We start from the raw sequence: 15,952 nt of genomic DNA, 5'->3' as shown, positions 1-15,952 counted from the left end.
GGAGAGTCTTTCAGTAAGATATTAAGCACTTTTTTCTAGATAAGAAAGCTGTCTGGAGTATATCAAAAAGAATTTGCCTTGATCAAAATACCAAACTGGTTTGGGTATTTCTCATTCTGTCCTAGCCTAGCCATAATGAAGATACAATGTAGGATTACACAAACTTTTTCAAAAAATATTTCTCATTCCCTGTTAAAGATAGACTAAAGAGGTTCTATAAAATGTGAAAAATACTTGAAAATGAGTCTTTTTGAATTAGAACAAGCTGGTCACCCCTCTAACAGAAGACAACAAACATGTTGCTCTCTACTTATAAATCTTTATCAATACATGATGACAGTTTATGTTGAGATTATAAAACCCATCGGCTCTCCATTGCAGAGATGGGATGGGTAAATATTTGAGAAACATTTTTCTTTCCTTTCAATTTCTTTTTTTTTATTGATTTGCAGCTCTTTGATCGTACATGAATTAATTGTTTGGTGAGAAAAACAGAAGGCATTTATTTACATTTATAATCACAATTTTAATCATTCATGCCATTAAAAAATGTCATTGTTAGTCAATTTTATGTTTTTTTACTCTGGTATTTTATTTCAGCGTGAAGTCTTAAAATGTTAGTACTTCACATTAGTGACTGATTATTTTGCTCAGGATTTTTCGTTTTCTTTCTCTCTCCCTGTGCCTCAAATCCAATTTACAACCTGCTAAAGGCCTCATAAGATTTTTATGGATTATTTCCTGAAATCACATTAATCTAGCTCCTGTTACTTTGCACTAATTTCACCTACCATTGTATGAAGTAACTAAATTCGATTGCTTGGAAATGATCCCCTAGAGACTTCTTCATGAAGCGAGAAAAAGAAAAAAAATGTAACCCTTCCTTGATGAGGTTATAAATGCGGTGGGAACAACAGGCCTATAAATTCACAGTATGTGGACCCTTATCAAGAGCAATTTCAAACTATGGTAATCAGATATCTTCAAACTTTCATATAAGATATAGATCTGGGCTTGGATTAGATTGCACTTGGCTTTGCCTCAGCTACGTTAAGAAGTCAGCCTCATTTGGCTTCAACAAGTGATACACTATTTATCACTGTTTTAACAAGCTGGGTAAGTTGTCCAACAGCTTATCATTTGCACCCTGGTTCATTAGGAGAGCAGTTCAACCAATATTCGAGACTATTAATTATGCTGGGCATCAGCTATCAATTAGATGCATCCCTTATTTTAGGGACAGTCTGCAGATAACAGTGTAAGGCAGAAGAGTAAAAGGTATTTAAAAACAATGAAGACACCTTGTCTCTCTGACATATTGTGTTCTCTGCTCCACTTGTTTACATGATAAAAAATCCATCTCCTCTAAGCTTTGTAACTGAGGAGTTTAAGAGCAGCAGGTATGCTTGAGATAGAGCAATTTGATGTAATTGCTCTGGGTTGTAAGAAAAGTTATCTCACTTTCAAGTGGACTGTGTCTGATCCACGCATGGCTTCCCAGACACAGTGACACTTTTATGTAGTTGGCAGGCCAGCACTCCTTGGAAATAGGGATTCATTCACGCTGAGTGCAGTCAGGAGATAAAGTACAGATTGCAGTTTTTGATTTCCAGAGCTCCAGACTGAGCTTTAGTGGGTTGCCATCAGGGCTCTGACAAGCTGCAAACCGAAGCACAAAGTCATGCTGGCCTCCAAGCTGCAGTCAGCAGACTGAGGGTTCATCTGCCACCCCCACTTGCCCATGTTGTGCTCTGGTCCCTGGGGAGCAGCAGTGTGACCACAACATTGGAAGGGCTTGAGCTTTCTGCTCCCCAAATCAGTGCTGGAGCTGAGTGAACTCAAGTATGGCCCCCAGACTTTCCCTAGCCAGCAAGAACTTTTTCTTAAAAGCTTTTTGATTTTTGTTTCTTGGAGTAGACATTCATCCTGCTCTCAGACATACATTGACAAACCCACGATAACCACACTGACATTCTTTAATCTGGGCTATCTTAGTGGTTTCTGGGATCAGAATCTGCCCCTCCTCTGCCTCACACTTGATGCTTTGAAGTGCTCTTTCCTAAGCAGTATGGGATCAATGTCGCACAGGGGAAGATTGTCAAAAGAGTTCTCACGCAGCATCTACAGACCTATATGGCAGAGCAATAGGGAAAATACAAATGTTTTCCTGGCTTAAAATAGTATGGTAATTTTTAATTTATAAAACAGGAGTCTTAAAACACTAGGTCCCAAATGACAACAACAAATTTATATGTTTAGAGATGATGCATTGCTTTTTGGAATATATTTTTACCTATACACTTGGACAGTCTTGTCACTGGGGTTCTGACCACAAATTTCCCTGCACTGGAAGTCAGTTAGAGTTAGCTCCCCCAAAATTGTTGTCCTTTATACATCCTTAGCCTTATCCTTTATGGCTTGGTGATCAAAGTACTTGCACACAACCCAGAAGTTATATTTTACTCCTCAGCAGCAGGGGAGTCAAACTCAAAGCTCTGACTTTCCAGGAATTTGATCTCAACTCCAGGCTGTGGGCTCAAAATGAAGAAAGGATGTGAAGAGAAGGGCTTTGTGAAGCCTTCCTGCTGGCTCCTGAAGTGTCTCCATTTCGCATGGCATACTTACTCATTCCCTGATCAAGAGAAAAAGGATAGCATGCAAAGAGGAACCACTTCAAGAGGAGACTGAGTGTCCCCCACCCTAAGAATAGTCCATAGGCCGGTGGTTATGGCACTCTCCAAGGAAGTATGGGATGCAAGTTTACAGCCCCTCAGGCAGAGGAAGGAACTGAACTTGGGTCACCCACATCCTGAATGAGTGTACTAACCACTGAGCTGAATAATAAATAATAATGAAAAGGAGCACTGTCCCACAGCAGCTCTCTTTTAAAAGAAAGAAAGATCTCGGCTCTGTTTTTTCAAAGCATATCTATTCTTAGGCTCTCAGCTCCACAAAGTTAAAGGCTATGTAGGAGTTTGAACAGGGGACAGCATGCTCCCAGTCCAAACCCAGGATTTGAGATATCCAGCTAGCCCCAACCCTTTTTGGCAGTTAGCAAAGTGGGCCTGTGGTTGTTTGGGATCCCACTCCGAAGCCCCAGCAATCCTTATTTACATAAGCAGCTTGGGTCTCAAGCTGGGAGTTGTACCTTCACTTAATGAGCAGGTGCATGGGATCCTGGTGCATTAACAGCAAACACAGCAGCACTCACAACTTTTTGTGGTCGCTTTCATCTCCTGACATGGCTCTGGTATATGTATTTAGGTGTTTAACACTCAGTAACTCCTTTCTCATTCTCCAAACTGGTCCTACAAGACTTACCCTGCTTCACATGGGGTGATTCACTGTCCACTCTGAGATGCTCAGATATTCCAAGAAAAAGGGACCATCTATCCTCCTAAAACATGAGAGAACTGTGTGTGCATTGTGCGCTGTGTTTCCAAAGGCCATTTAGCACTTCCTTGTTTATATTTTTATATTTTTATATAGTCCTCGTTGTTCACCATAAACATACCCTGTTCCCAAAGGCTGGGTTATTTTAGAAAGAAACAGAAAAGGCAAATTGTCTTACTTCTGAGACTTCCAGTAATCAGTTTATCACACATTCATAAATCAAGACATTTACTGTGAAGAATGTTTAAGAAATACAAAGTACAATTACAGGCAACTGCATATTTCCAAACACCCTGGTGTTTGAATATTCAAAAGATACTTCATGTTCTTCTGTTTCTTGCCAATAGCTGAAATGCTGAGTCTTTATTAAGAGTGTTTATGGCAAAATAAGCACATGACATTATCTCCTGTCTGATCAAACAGAGTAAACATACTACTTTAAAATGTCAGAGATCTATTTCTGCAGCTTCCAGTAGTTATTGTTGTAAACAAGGGATTGCTGTATTTGCCCATAGCTTAGCCAGAAAGTTAATGTTTCCTATTAAACATTTTCTTCTTTCTTTCCTAGACCATTTTGTACTACCACACCCAGCTGCTAACATCTGGCTCCAAGCAGTGACACCAGCTGATGAGAAATGGCATTCCTGCAGCTTTTCTTTCTGAAGACTCATCCAGAGGTGGCTGTTATCCAGCAGACAGCACACTACACTGCTGAATGTCAGTGTCTGGAGTCCCACTGGACAAAGGCTCCTGGAGGAGTTATTCACACCAAACTGAGCAAGATAAAGATTTGGGAGTCTGATTCTCAGAACTGTGCCTCCACAAATCAGCAATCTCATCTGGCCAGTCACCTCAAGCAGTGTGTCACCCAGCTGATGTATGGACTGAATCACTTGGACATCCAGTCTGGAGCACAAGACAAATAGTGATTACTAACTCAGACCGGTCTCCTGGCACATGCTGCGAATGTGCCAGTGGCAACTCTGTGTTTGAAATCAACAGGGATGACAGCAGTCCAACTCTGACACCGCTTTATGTAATCTGGCATGGCAGAGAGCCTCCGCTTCTCCACCCAGTAACACTGGGGCAGCCTCCGGAGAGGCAAGCTTTCACCCTTCAGTGCTGGGCAGTAGCACTACTGGAAAAGGGAAAAGTACTGAGTTTTAAATATAAAAAAATTATGAGTTTAATTAGAAATTATAAGTAATGAATATTTAATATATTTAATGTTAAATATAAATTAATAATAGTTTAATAATAACTTACAACCAACAGCCTTTTTCATGGGCTGTCAAAACACTTTATAGATAAAACCCAATTAAACTTCCCATTATCCATCTATGCAATACTTCCCACTGTCTGCCCTCAGCATGTTTTATGGGAGGCAGGTACCTGCCATCATTGCTACAAGTGAGGAGGCTGCAGGACAAGGAAGTAAAGCAGGTTGTTCTCACTCTCTCAGAAAATCAAGGCTAAGCTGAGAAAAGTTCTTAAGTGTCTCTGTACGCAATCTATCGCTATATGCAATATAGCAAATTACTGTTTTACTTTAATAACAACCAACAGCTTCCAGCAGGTTGCCCTCCAGACTAGCTCTGAGGCCGTAACTGAAGCAAGTTTTGAAACCTGCCTGACTGCAGGTTATGGTACATCTGCACAACCTTTTGCAGTCAGACCTATGCCTGCCTCAAGCTAGCTGGGTACAAGCAAGTGCTGGTCTGAAAGCTGCAAAGCTTCATTAGTCTGGGGCTGTTTCTCTGCAGATCTGACTGTAACTGCATGGCAACATTGCCTTCCAGCAGGGGATGACTGACATACAGCTGGCTGCATGTGAAGGGAGAACAGGAACAGGTGTGTCTGCAAAGGACTGAGCAGACATCCCTTGCTTGGCTTTGCACATCTGTGAATCTCAGTGCAGACTTAGCAAGGGCACTTCACAATTCAGTATTCTGGGGGAGCAAAACTGAAGCTGGAAATGTTACTCTACCTGATGAAGCAGACCGTGACCATTTAGCAGCCATGTCCAGCCAGTTTATGAAAGATATTATATTATAGGACTATGTACTTGAGCAAGGACCTGACGCTATGACCCTGGAAGGTTTTTCTTCTATTCCCCAACAATTTATCATCCTATAGTCAAGGTTCATGAAATACTTTAAGTTTGTTTTAAGTTTCTGAGTTAGTTTTTCTTTCTGGATGTCCAACTCAGGACAGAAACTGCATCTCAGACATGTTTAGACAGGAACAAACAGAACAACACTCAATCCTTCAACTCAAGGTACTCAGTAGCAAAGAGGGGAATCTCGAAACAGAAGGTGCTTCTCTGCAATACCCTAATGCCATTTAAGCTGCATGAGATGTAACAGATATATCAATAAAAGAGGTTGCTTTCTTAAGGCAGATTAACCTTGAATCAGGTTCCTGGCCACACAGTCACCACTCAGCTCTGAATCATTTCCATGAGGTACCTGTGTCTCTTCATTGATTATCATTGGACATAAGTACAGTTACACTCCTAGATTAAATAGTAGCTAAGATTAGGTAGGAAAAATCAAAGAGTCTTGTTTGAACACTTGTTTAAAGCAGATGTTACTTCAAAAAGATTGTCTATAAATGTCTTTGCCATAAGCTTCTCAAAAACCCTTGAAAGAGCAAAGAAAACCCATAACACATCTCCTCATGGCACAGCATCATCCAACTTCTCCCTGTACCACTGCTTTTTCCTTAACAATGCTGATGTTAATTCATTTTTCTTCCACTTGGTTTTGTCAGACTTTCTATTAGACATCTTTGATTTTTTAGATACTAGTAAAAATAGATAAGGCTAAATAACCTGTGTTTTAAATAAGTTGTTCTGAAAGCCATTGGCCAAAGCTATCTATGAACATTACAATCATAAAAGCTTTCTTTGGAACAGATCAGAGACAAAATATTTCATTTGCTTTGTTAATGTCCTTTCATTTGAGTCATAATTATATCCAAACTGCAGCTTCTGAGGGCCACACAGAATAATACAAACGCCTTTGTTTCCGTGGAGTCATGTTCTGTTGTTTCCATTCCCATTGCAATCCTGGTTACATGAATGAGGAATCTGAATGCAGAGGCATGCAGTATTCTGGGAGTTATAATAAGAAGCTGAAAAGCTTTGATGCTTTTCTAAAGCCTATAGTATGATTCACTCTTCTTTTTTTTTTTTTTCTTTTTTTTTTTCCTTCTCTATCTCATACCATAGTTTTCTTTGATCCTTGTGGACGCTTTAGAGAACCCTCCAGACCTGAGGTATCAGAGAGATGCTACCGTGTAAACACATCACACAACCAAGCAGGGATATCTTAGCTGAAACTGACGTGCCCCAGAGAAGGCAGTTTCCCAATGGGGTAGGACCCTGCCAAGCCTTCGTTTCACAAGGCACCACCATAAGTTCTCAGTGTGAATCACTTCACAGCTGTAGATTCTGAAAGGGACAGTGGATCCATGTCTTATTTGCTAAATTACTCCTGTGTGAAGTTAATACCCTCCCTTCGTTTCTACCAATTCTGTCAGCACATAATGGTGATATTCTGGTTAGCTTGTTAGCTGGGGCTTCATGTAGGCACAAATTAAATAAAGGGGAAGTAAGAAGGACCTGGCAAAATCCTTGATGAAAAAATACGAAATGTGAAGGTTCAGAAACTTCTGCAAAATTTAGACCCATCTCCAGATCCAGAAAAGTTAGTGTCTCCTGTGCATGACATTGGGATACAAATATTGAAAACTAATCACAAGAATTTTAACATCACTTTATAACCTTTGCAGCTGAAATGCCTATTCTTATTAGACTGCAGAAATCCATGCTTCAAGGCAATACTGAGAACATCAACTTATATAGATATGTGAAAGGCTTTGCCTTAATTTAGTCCTCAGAAGACCCACTCTTAAATGATATTCTGAATAAAGTGGAACACAGATGTGATCTGAGATAGTTAAGATGTTTCTTAAAAAAAAAAAAAAAAGAAAAAAAGAGAGAGAGAGAGAGAGACATTCTGTTCTACAGCATGCAGCAGCAAGAATAAGAGAACAGTGTAACTCAAATCAGAACTGATTCACAGTAAATTATTTCCAAGGAGCACTCAGAAAATCTTTCAAGTTACAACAACAGACATTATCACAAACTGGCTAAAATATAACACATTGCTAACATCAAAACCTAGTTGTACAAAAAGAAATAGAACAAGAGGAGTAAGACCACCACCATAAGTCAGTTTGAGAAAATAATTGTAACCAACTAGACAGCGCTGCCTAAAATCATCTCTCCAATGTTTTAAATTGGTATCTTATGTTTCTTCTCTGACAGCAGCCTGGATTCACAAATTCTTTGTATCCTAGCCATATTATAAAATCTCTCTCTGTATTTGGATGTTACTGACACAAGCCAATTCTCCTGTCCACACTGCAGGAATCGTGAATATTCTGCATGTGGAATTTGTGGCGATAACAACCCAGCCCGGCAAGAGGGATGAGAACAGAATATGCAATTGAGATCTGCAGTGCAGATAACTATTCTGCACTGAGAACAGAAGATGTGAATTTTACCCATACATCAGAAACGTGCAGTATTCTGAGATTTGCTTATCCTTAAGTGGCATGAAAACACAAAGGGAAGAAAGCCTTTCTGATGTCTGATAATGAGAAACATGGTTGACTTTCAGACCTGAAACTATTTAACACACACACATACAAGAGAGAGAGAGAGAGAAAGAAAAAATCTTTGAAACAAATTTGGAATGAAATGAGAAAACGAGTTATTACAGTAGACATCAACTAATGGATCACATTTATTTTGTGTCAATTTGAAATGGCAGGGGGATTTTAATTATTTTCCTTACTAAGCACATCAAAAAATATTCACTAGAAAACACAGCAAATATGTTATAAACTCATTTAAGCCACAGAGCTCATCAACACTGTTTGCAATTATGAAATCGTTTGGGGATATGGTATTTTTTTAGAAGGAATTGTTTTGCTCTTAGATGGAAACCACATCATAGTCCTTCAGACATAAATCTTTTATTGTATCTTCAAGAAAGAAACTGGAAATTGTGCAACAAGGCGCCACTGATAAAATATAAGTATCCCCTTGGAGTAATCTGGATGAGCTCATCACTTGGGGAAGATAACAGGGTATGTCATGGTTACAAAACACTGCTTTTCCTTTTCAGTTAGTGGCAGAGAAACACAATGCACGTAGCCCTGTAACAGGACTCTGCACAGTGCAAAACAAAACACTGAGTCCTTTAAGCCAGAAACTGCTTCTGAACCTTGGCGTTGATTTACTTGACGTTACAGTTGGAAATATATCTCATATGGTGTCAGGTGGATTATTTCCTCTTCTTCTTTTGCAGGTAGAATTAGCATCATAGCCAAAGGCTGCACATCAAAGCCAAGTAAAAGGAAAATAATGTATGAGGTAAACTAATGCAATGATCTGACAGAACTTGTTTCAGATGTTACCTGTAATGGTCAGAGCCATCAGACATTGGGAAGCCTCCAGAAAGATTAGTCCTAAAGAGACCTCATTCGTTGTTTGTCTCCTCACTTTTATCCACATTTTTCTCAGTGCTGCCAGATTCCTTTGCAGAGCTATGTGATTTTCACTGATTAAGAGACTTGCATACTTTTGGGTGATTGAACCACTATCAACACAAACTTTTTCCATTAATAGGCATAGAAAATTCTTGGAACTGATTAATTCATAGTTAGTCTTAGTCTTTAGTATGGTTCACTGGACCATGAAGGACCATTTTCTGTGACTCTTCAGACCATGAATTCAGAAGAATCGGTGTTGTCTACCATTTCCTTCAGACCTAATATACCAAAGAAAGGTATAGAAGAAACCTTGCAAACCCTCTGAACACAAGTTAAAGGAGAAGACTCAGACTCGAGTTCTGCACTTTAACACTCATTTGGGTCTATTTCAGGAGCAACAAACCACAGAAACACTTAATCGACAGGACTGATCATGGAGAGACCACTCATTGAGAAGGATTCAATGAAACAACAGAATGGGAGCATCTTTCTCACTAGGATGCACAGTAGGTATATGGTACAGAGAACTTGTTGTTGTTGTACACTTGTGACTTGTCATAGTTATCTTGCCACATTCAACTTCACTTCTTATTAAACTTCAGCACCTTAAATGTTATATTGTACATTTTATTTGTGAAAAAAAAAAAAAAACAAAAAAAAAAAGGTAAGAAGCCGTGCCCTTATTTCCAAACACTGCTGAATACAATAAGCCCATAAATTCAGTCATTTCCTCCTCCAATAATGTAGAACCCTACTAGGCATCACTGTAACAACAACAACAACAACAACAACAACAACAACATGAGTGAAATTCTATTCATGACTTGAATAATCAATGTGAATCTGTGATTCCTGAGCCTAGGCTGGGATTGCCATGTGATTACAGCAGCAAATCGTCTAGATGTCATCTCTACTGTTGCTGCTTCAGGTTTCTCAGGGATGAGAGTCTTGCTTAGATGGGTGAGAGAGCTTGTACAGTGATTATCTGATACGCAGGTAACTTACATCAGTATCTGTAGTCTTGTACAGTCATCATCTGAGATACAGACAATAAGTTAATATTGAGCTGAAAATAAGAAAGGGCTCAAGGAAAAATGTAAGCAGGGGAAAGGAAATAGAAAATAAATAAATAAACAAACAAATAGAAATACTCCAAATGCATATTATACCTGCTTCAAAATGCCAAATGCAGTAAGCTTTTGAAAATTAGTCATTTTCAGATGCTACATTTAATTCTGGTCCTGGCCCTCTTTTTAAAACATACTGCCTTCAGAGAAGTATTAAGGTTTTCCACATGGGGGTCAATAGCTGCACTGTCACCGAGGCGCCTGTAATGCCACCTCAAAGACAGGAACAGCTGCTACCCCACTGCACCTTGGGACCACGTGCACCAGAATCCTGCCACAATTCCAACTACAATTGTTACACCTTGGCTGTGCAACCGGAATATCTGGTTAGAAGATGTTGCTGAAAATGACAAGTCCTTTAGTCCAAGTGGAGAGCAAAAGGAAGAAGTGTAATCTGTCAGAGTTGGAGCTTAATTGGAGATTCTTTCTCCTTGTCTAACCCAATGTAGTTGCTTAAAAAGACATTCTCTACGGGGCTCTAACTCACTTGGTCACAATTAAAAAAAAATAATAATATGTGAACATGGGGAAAAAGTAACTCTTCAGTAGTTATGCTACACTCAGCCATACTGCACATGTATTGCAAGAATGACATGAATGACATACTGATATCCAAGACCATGACTGACATCAGTCAAATTGGTAAACCTGGAGGAATATGGTGTTTCCATGAAGATTTGGTGGCCTGTGCTCCTATGAAGTAACAGGACAATGAGTTATCATCAAGAGGTGCACAGTTGTACAGGTGTGAGGACACAGGGTTACAGCCCTCCCTCTATCTGTGCCACTCTTCGCCTGTCCCAGGAAGAAGCCAGGCAGCCATAAAAATACCCAAAGATAGGGAACAAAAGCAACAGCAACTGTAATTAAGATATATGGAGAATGAACTAAGCCAGACTCTGAAGCAAAAGATCACCCTATGATAATTGCTAACTCCTGAAGGGTATAAAAGACATATCCAAAAAATAGTTTGGTGTTGCCAGCCAAAAGGCAGGGAAGACTCTGGTGGCTGGTGTCATTTGGCTTCCATGTCTTTCACATGTGATCCTGACCAAAGCAGCTGGCAAACTTGTCCTGGTGCTTAGGAGTTACTCTGACTGAAATATGTGAGAGAATATTGGGAGGGAAGGAGAGGGGAAGGAAGAGTTGTGTATTTTGTTTCTTTGTTGTTGTTGTTGCTTTGGTTTTGTTGTTGATGTTGTTGTTTTGTTGCATTGTTTGTGTTTTTGTTTTTTTTTTAATAAATATTGCCTTTTTCTCCCGTAAAGTCTCCCACTGAGTTTGTCACATCCTACTATGTTATAATTAATCCTTGTACTCTTGTACTTAGCTTGATATTCCTGGTAAACTTGTTATTGCTTCTGATAGAAATTGGACATAAATGTCTAGTTTGATGCACAGAATACAATACACATTTCCTCCTCCTGATAAGTAGCACCAGTGTATCAGTTAAGTCCCCAAGAGTCTTACCATGTCTAATGCTCATGAGATAGTAGCAGATAAAATTAAGATATTAATGTACTGCTATTTTAGAGGGATTTTTGTTATACACAAATCACATGAAATAGCAGCTTCTGGAGAAAACAGGTTTATTGTGACAACCTGAGAACTCATCTCTTTGAATATAAGGTAGAGAAAATGGAGCTGTATACCACAGCAGTGAGAAAATAACCAGGGGCAGTAGCCATTTATTTACAAGTGTCTATTTATTTACAAGTATAGTTCTTCAACCAACACTACAACATCAGTTTTTTATTTCTATTGAGCACCAATCATAGTAACTGCTTCCACTTGGTAAAACAAACTCTTGCTTCAGTTGCAAACATGTTAAAATCCTGACATGCAGAAGGTGAACAGCACAGTCATCAGTTCAGAAACTCGGCTCACAAATTACATTTCCTAAATATTGCTGTTCTAGGCCTTGTTATTTATGTTCACCTTGTTCTGCTATTTCCTGTACCCAGCTAAAAGTCAAGTCACCACTGATTCAATTCACATCAGTACAGCATCCCATGCAGATGATTTCTAATGCACAAGCCGATAATAGTGTTAACTATCTCTACAAAGTCCTTTGGAGTCTTCTGAGGAAGGGTTTTACATAAAAGGTATGTATTTATTAATCCTACCCGTTTCTGAATGTGGTCAGACAATATCAGGTTCTTGCAGACCCTAATTGATTTACTTGGTTTACCTGAAGAGTCTTGGGTTTTGTCTTCACTCCACTAGGCAGGGCTTATTCACACCTTTCAGGGATGTTTCTCTTGGAGTAACACACAAGTTAAAATACAGGAAGGAATGAGGACCATTTCCTCAAAAAGACAAATGCTTTTCCCTAGTGTCTGAAGGAAAATGGGTCCCAGAAAACATAATACATCATGCTTTACAACAAAATGGTTTAATTGCTTTGTAGAAGCACAGCTTGCAAAAGAAACTGAAGGGCACAGTACAGCTCAGCACTGTACACTGTTATTCAAGACATACATCCAGTGAAGCCCATTTGGGTCTTGAGGTAGATAGGATGGATTAGACTCTTGTGGGCTTTCCCAGCTCTGCAGTTCAATGAACCTGTGTCACTGCATGAACATATCTTACTATATACACTCTGGCCCAGATATGGCCCAGATCCATGAGAAACACAAAATCCTTGTTTCATGGCTTTTATTACAATCTTTTAAACTTGTCGAACACTATAGGTTTAACCAGTTCCTACTCCTTTCCAGTGAGTTGACCCTCCTTTATGCATGGCTTAAATATTACAATTCCTGGAGAACAGAGCACCAGGCACTATTTAGAAACACATATAAAACAAACTTCCAACAAGTTGGAGAAACAAATACATTCATTCAATGTACTGAAACTGAAATTAACAATTTAGTGGTGGTTGGTAAAGAAAAGATAACTAGTTAAATGCTGTATCAATATAAATATTGAATTAAACCTGCATTTATCAATAGTGCAAATAAAGCATTAGGAGAGGTTTGATTTTGTTAAAATTTAACATTAAGGAAACAGATGCCAAAAGGAAACTTTGAATCAAGATGTCTGCCTAGTAGTTATAAACACTATTCCTTCTTCTGGAGGAATAAAAGGAAAAAAATGACTGGGAGGAAAGTTCATTTCTTGCAACGACTGGCACTCAATTTTCACTGGTACATCCAAAATCCTGACAAAATACAATTTTTAAAAAATTCCATTTACATTCATTGCAACATAGTTTTGTCTGCACTGAGCTGAGACTCGCACAACTAAGTTCTCCCTTGCATGAAATCCAGGCTTATCTGCAAACAGCACAGCTACATTGCAAAAGCTGTGGTCTTTTTCCTTTTGGATAGGGTCTGTGGACCAAAAGAGAGGACACTGAGCTATACTGGAGCTGGCAAAGTGCTGCAAGCCACAGATGCCTGCTCAGAGAAGAGCTGAAGAGGTCACAGAAAGCCTAAGTAAGACCATATGATGCTCTGCAGGAAGAAAACAAATAAGATATTTGGTTTGGATAGACATAGTGAATAGCTACATTTATCTGTAAGTGACAAGTAGCTTCCAACCTATTGAACATCAGTAGCTGTACAGTGGAGGACTTCAGTGTCAAAGACAAGCATGGCTATCTGCAGAGCTTGGTCTGCACCATAATGAGGATCTGCCTAGCTACCACCCAAAGCCTAGAATTCTGGTAGGTGCTTTCATGCTTTCTGAAGGTTTTATTACAACTGAACACTGGACGGGACATTTATCTACTGGCAACCACAGATCTATAGTACAAATAGTTTGGTAGGACTGTCTGATATTAGCATGCATGGACCACAAAGAGCCTTAAAATTCACTGAAAATATGTGATGAATTAACAGTAAAAGTGCAGGGGTTAACACACAGCAGCTTCTGACAGTATTATTGAAGTCTGCATACTATATGAATCATATACACTAGGTCTAGTAGCAACTTCAAACTTTTTTTAAATTCCTTTTTTAACATATTATGTACTGTCTGAGGCAAACTTTCAGTAATCAAGAGCAACTATTTCTTTCTAATTCTGACATGATAAGATACTGCCTCAGAAAAGAAGAAAAAAGATACCCAATGATGCTGTTTTGAAAGTAGCATAATTACTATGGTGAGCAGAAGCTTGGTCAATCAAGTTCAACTGATAGCAGATACAGCAGCTCACTCATCTGGAAATTGCTGCATCTTCTGATGGTGAATTATTCCCGTGGACTTATTTATTTATTTATTTAAAACATTTATTTATTAAACAGCAAGGGAAGGTGTACAAAGTCAGTTAGTGTCCTTCCAATGACAGGGGATGATGTATTGCCATAAGCGTAGGAGCAGCCACACTTGCCAGCTCAGAAGTCCACTTTGCTCCTTTTCCTCTGTCCAGCCATAGCCATCAGTGACTTCATGAGAAAACATAGTAAATAAAGAAATATGGGTTGATTTTCCCTAGTATAATGTCTTGGTTTCTGAATAGTATCCACCAGGGGTTTCCTGAGGTACATATTGCATCTATACCATAACTTCCAACAGCCACCAATGGATCTCCTCCAGCTGCAGGCAATAACATTTGAAAGCCCTCTGTCTTGATAGCTTACAATTATCTAAAACCTTTGTGTCATTTTGTCTTCTGTGATCATCTGCTAGTACTTCATAACCTGGCCTTTGCACATTCACCAGTATCTACTGGGATCACATAGTCCTTCTGTTATAGCCAGGTGTTTTGGAGGAGGATTAGGGTTAAATTCTCAAATAACTTGACTTCAAAAAGAGACTTCTAACCTTCTCATGTGATAAGTTGCTGAACTCTCATCAGGAAGATTCATGACATGCATGGTTCAGAGCAGGCTCTGGAGTCCTTCATATGGTTTAAAATTATATTTATTTGTAGAATAAAAATAAGGATAATAAAGAATACAAGGTTAATAAATTCAGACCAAGGGATATTTAGGGATGTGGTAAGATTCACAGTCTTGAAGGAAGATGAATTTCCAGAAAGCCTGAAGTATTTAATATAAGAACTCCAGAGGTAATAACCAAGTGTATTCACCTGACAAGTAGGCAAACTATTATATTTCAAATTAAGTATATCACTGCTATTATCACTAGGTCATGCACCTCCACAAATAAACAACAAACAAAAGCCTCATCAGTGTTATAGCTATGTCATCAGAGCCAATTGTTTTTTGCACTTGGAAGTCCTGTATGATTGATTTTAGAAGGCAGTTAAAAAGAAAACCGATTTAGTCTACTGGATTAAAAACAAACAACAAGGCATTAAAGGAATAACAGAACTGATGGATTAAAATGCACAGTGGAAAGACAGCAGTGAATTGCCTGGCATTTTTGAATAGTAAATGCTAGGATAAAAAGAATTCAGTTTCCAATCAACAAAAAACTGGCAAAAAGGCAGGAATCCAGGCTCTCTCAGATTTATGCTTTATCTGCCAATTAGCATTAACACGCCTGATCTAGGTGTCTCGCCAGCTTGTGGTATCATAAAAAAACAACAAACCTTGAATGTGTTATCACCACAGAATGTGTAATTACTTTAAGCAGTAGCTGAAAATTACAGAGTGATGAATTTTAAAATTTGTATATATTTATTGTGGAGATAAAGTTAGAGTAGATATAATCTATACTCATGTTTCAAATCCTGTTTTAAACGGCTTCGGTGCAAACTATATATTGAAAGTAAACACTAGTAAAATGTTAATAGATTATGATACTGGAACACCATAAAAATTCTGCTGGGCAAGTGCTGTTCATTGTCTGAAGAAAATAAGCTTGAGTCACTGACACAGCAGATACTTATCCACATGACTTGTGCGTTGAAGGATGTAAAGCTAAACATGTGTTTACATGATTGCAAAATGGGA

This window comes from Anas platyrhynchos, chromosome 2 (genome assembly GCF_047663525.1).
Source record: "Anas platyrhynchos isolate ZD024472 breed Pekin duck chromosome 2, IASCAAS_PekinDuck_T2T, whole genome shotgun sequence".
Lineage (NCBI taxonomy): Eukaryota > Metazoa > Chordata > Aves > Anseriformes > Anatidae > Anas > Anas platyrhynchos.
This window is presented reverse-complemented; position numbering follows the sequence as displayed.